The sequence below is a fragment of the Myotis brandtii genome, unplaced genomic scaffold (assembly GCF_000412655.1).
Source record: "Myotis brandtii unplaced genomic scaffold, ASM41265v1 scaffold187, whole genome shotgun sequence".
In the NCBI taxonomy this organism is placed as follows: domain Eukaryota; kingdom Metazoa; phylum Chordata; class Mammalia; order Chiroptera; family Vespertilionidae; genus Myotis; species Myotis brandtii.
Window position 1 is genome coordinate 6,384,149 of NW_005356944.1, and position 4,752 is coordinate 6,388,900.

The window sequence follows — 4,752 nt, forward strand, 5'->3', positions numbered from 1 at the left end:
TGGCCTTTAGCAATAAAGGGCAGTTGAACTAAATTATAGTACAGAAAGGAACTCATGTCCTCAAACGCCCAGTCCAGAATTTTCACCATCCCCTATAATACGGTGTGATGACATGTGACTGAGATGCCCAGTCCAGAATTTTCACCATCATCCCCTATAATACGGTGTGATGACATGTGACTGAGATATGTGTCTGCGACTGCTCTAAAATTTACTAAATTAATTCACCAATGCTCTAACCTTTAGATTCTGGCCTCCAACATATTCTAATCTCCAGGCTGCAGGAACCTTTTTCAAAAGCAGGTCAAAGAGAGAGCGACATGGAATAAAGAGAAGCATAAAAATGTTAGGCACATCATAAATTAAGGGTTCGTGTCAACCTTGACATTCTTTCCAGAACACAGTGTATAAAGTGGCACTTATTCAGGCAGACAGGTTAATTGCAAAGACTATTACATCTCCTGACCTCCTTCTAGCTATCCAGCAGGAGTTACCTGGAACCAGGTGTGCCTACACCTGCCTCTGATAGCCAGGTATGTGAGGATAAGATCACTTAAGCAACTCCTGGGAGACCCAGATCTATCTTGTCCTAAACAGAGAAATACCAAAAAAAAGAAAATTATCTCCAAGCAGAAAAATAATGTGCCCTAGCAAGGAGAATGAATGAAGAAGAGGGAGACACAAATAATAAAAATGATCCAGAGAGGTGAGAAAGCTACCCAAGGTCACACAGCTAGTGATGGCTGAAGCAGGAATCATACCCAGTTTCAAGGAATACTGTAGTCCTCTCTTTGACATGGTCTTTCTCTCTCTTCCTTCTTGTAGAAGCATCTAGAAGGGTATGTTCAGAAGCCTCTATCTTTGGGGGGAGGGTCCTATAACTCAGAAGACCCGGAAAAGGCTGGGATTGCAGGCGGCAGAGTAGTGAGAGGAAGCCAGCACCTCGAGGCTGGTTTGGAGGCTCTCTAGTCTTTCAAGAAGAGCTGCACGGGGAACACTGATAGGGTCCAGCTGGCCCCGTTCCATGGGGAAGGCAAATAGCAACATTTTCAGGGCAGGTGCCCATTTGGGGCATAAAGAGGGTGCACTGAGCAGGAACACCACTTGATTAGGTCCCTCAAGACCCAAGTGATGCTTGCCGGAGGACAGCAACAGGAAAAGGAAGAGGCCTCCATCTGGACAAAGAAAAAGGGACACAGGAAGAAAAGGGAATAACAAAATGATAATAGTAAACTCTTAATCTTTTAAGCACTTGATAGGGACAAATTTAATCATTACAATAAGCTATAGAGTTTGTTACTATTATTTGCTATTAATTATCAGCTGTTATAAAATTGTTATAATTAATATTGGTAATACCAATAATATTATTATTACTGCACGTTAAAGATGAAGTACACTGAGGCCCAGAGAGGGCAAGTAACTTACTCAAGATCACACAACTGGTTAGTTTTAAACCCAATCTGGCTTCAGAGTTCATGCTCTTAACCATTTCACTTAGTAGCAACCCCAGAGAACATTTCCAAGCAAAATTTAATCTGAGTTGAGTTTAACTGCAATAATTTGCAATTAAACTTTGATTTAATGGAATAATTTTTACATTTGATATTTTCCTTTCAGTTTACAATTTGCAGCATGTTTTGCCTCCATTCTTCTGAATCTCAGCCCTGCCATTTACTTGGCTTCAGGTCCATTACTAGCTAAGCTTCAGTCTTCCCACCTGTAAAGTGGGGACAATAGTACCTGTTAGGAGGGTTTAAGCCCTAGGCCAAGCCCATCATAAGCCCGATACGTGTTTGCAGCTAATGTTGTTGTGATGATTAATATCTCACTAGAACTTCATAACAACAGCATGAGGTAAGGACGCTTTTCTATCCTCATTTCTCAGGTGCGGAAACTAGCACTCATAGAAGGGAAATAACTAGCCAGAAAGGAAACAGCCAGAAAGTGGAAACACCAGACTTGGAAAATGGTCCAACTCCAAGCTGCTGCCCTGCTCCCAACCCTCAACTCCACCTCCTCTCTCTTCCCCAGGAGGCACTGTTACAGGAACCAGATCATTCTTCAAACAGGTCTGTGGGAGTTTGAGGCCATTGGAAGTTGAGGCTCAGAGAGAAGCTCTGAGGAATTATATTAAGAAAGTTTTCAAGGTGAAAATCGGTACCGACGCCATGACAGATGAGCAGCACCTTACCTCATCCCCCAGCAACTGCCAAGGGGGAGATGGGACCAAGGTTACACACTGTGATGAGCTGGGCTGTCCCCAGGAGCCACAGTGGCTTGGCCATGGGTGTGTGGTGGGGTGTCCTCAGGCCGGGAAGTGAAGGGAAACAAAAGTTTTTTCCTCCAATTCTGTCTAAAATAGCGATTTTCAATCTTTTTCATCTCAGGGCACACATAAACTAATTACTAAAATTCTGCAGCACACCAAAAATATATTGTATGTTTTGCCGATCTGACAAAAATATAGGTATAATTTTGATTCATTCACACAGGACAGCCATTGTTGTGTTGGCTGTGGACAAGAGGAAAAGAGATCAGTGCCCCTGACCAAATAGTCTGGTATTGCATAGTTGTTTTTGTGTCTGTTTTTTTCTCCAATTCAATGCTTTTGTTTAGTGCAGGATTTATCAGAGCCTTTATTATAAAAATGCACACTCTGAATCTTCATTGAGGCAGGATAACACATGAGCATTTAAATTTTTTTTTTTAATTCTTGAGGTGCACCAGCTGAAAATCACTGATCTAAAATAATCAAACGCCACCTTAAAACTGTACTCCTCGCTGGGTTTGTTTTTGGTTTTGATTTATTCCTTTGGTTTTCTGTAATTCTGCCTGTTAATGAACTTGATCAAGTACCTATTAGTGTATCCTGTTCTGATACACCGTGCATTCAGGCCTGGCAAAGGTTCTATGATCAAGTCAACCTGTCTTTCGAGCTGTGAGATCTTAGCCGACTTCGTTAAGACTCAGTTTCTTCATCAGCACCAGTCATGTGAATGGAAGATTCTGGTAGCTGGGATATCCAGGTTTGAGACCAGCCTTCTCAGACTGAAAATCATATACTTCCTCCTACATTAAGCAGAGGCTTCGTTGCTATTTTTTTCCCTCTTAGAATGAATGAAAGTTATTTTGTATCCTTTTGTAGTAAGATATTTTTAAAAAAGATTTAATGAATACTACTTGCAGACCTTCGTCTCATTAACATTCCAATTACTTATTTAGCAAATTGTTAATGAATACCATTAAGTGCCAGGCATTGTGTCAGGAAGCTATAAAACAACAGACAAGACAGACTCCTCATGGAGTTTACAGAGAACTATCCCTTTGATTATGTATAGCCTTTGTTAACAGCTAAAAAGACAGAGACACCAACTACTTTGAATTCCCCCACAGAACCTAGCGCTTGGTGTAAGCCATGGTAGCCACACAATAGTCTCAGAATTTAACTTAAACAATTAATTGTTCGTTTAAATGGATGCACTTTTCTCTAATTAGATGATATCCTACTTCTGTCCACAAGGTGGAGATCTTGCTTACAGTTTACCCAAGCTGAAAGCAAAGCATTCAAAAAAAAAAAAAAAAAGAAAGAAAAGAAAAAATTCTCAGCGGAAGCTAATCAAGTCAAAAAATTAAAATTGAACTCATTGAGCCTCTCTTCGGTGTAATATACCTTGTTAGATATTAAGAGAAATAGAAAGTTGATAAGACATAGTCCCTGCCCTGTAGGGAAAGTTAGGGGTAGGGAGTTTGCACAGAGCAGGAAGACAGTACCCCTCAATGAATTCATATGTTTTGATGTGTCCATATGGGAGCAGCAGTAATCTCATCATCAGATAAGATCTATGAAAAGGCAACGATATAGCCACAATGTGGTGCAGAACAGATGCAACAAAGATCAATATGGAAACACCTGAGAGTACAGTGGGTCAGTGCTGGAAGGCCCTTGGTGTGGTCGGATGCCGCTGCTCAGCCACAAAATCAGGGTGTCTTCCCAGAGCATTACTCATTCTTTGGTGAATAAAATACACTCAGTGTCAGCTGATGACCTAATAGAGTGGAAACCCCCACGTGCAGTTGATGGGGATAAAAAGAGAGAAAAGAAACACAGGTAAGGAAACAGATTTAAAACTGCTTTCAGGAGTTGGATTCCATCCCCACCAGGAATCATGTGCCTTGCCTGGGAATTGGGGTTTGGATCTGGGACACACACTGGTACAGAGAGGGAAGGAATAACCCCCATTCTTATCTAAGAGTTTTCCGGGTGGATTGAACTCAAAGGTGTCTGGAAGACAATGTGATCTGTTGTCTTATTTGTTTTCTTAGGTTCTGCTCCTCCATTCCCTCCTCCAACCATTTTTTTCACCCTTAAACCGTTATACCATTAAGTAAAATGCAATATGGGGATTTTCTTTGTTGAATTGAAAACCACATTTGGGGAATAAAGTGATTGGGTAAATGAGAGAGAGAGAAAGAGAGAGAGAGAGAGAATGAATTACCAACTTGATACAAATATGGAACTTGTTTGATGGAGGGAAAATCAAGCGCATGCTGCCAGGAGACCCGAGCTAAAATTTTAGTTTCTCCACTTGCTAACTGTGAGATCTAGATCTACCGCCAGCCCTGCTTTGTGCGTATTTTCTCATAGAATAGTATCATTTCCTTAGAGAAATCGTCCTGGACACACCCTCCGCCCTCACCCCCAGCACTAGATCTAATCCTGGGCCATCATGCTCTCATAGCAACTTGAAC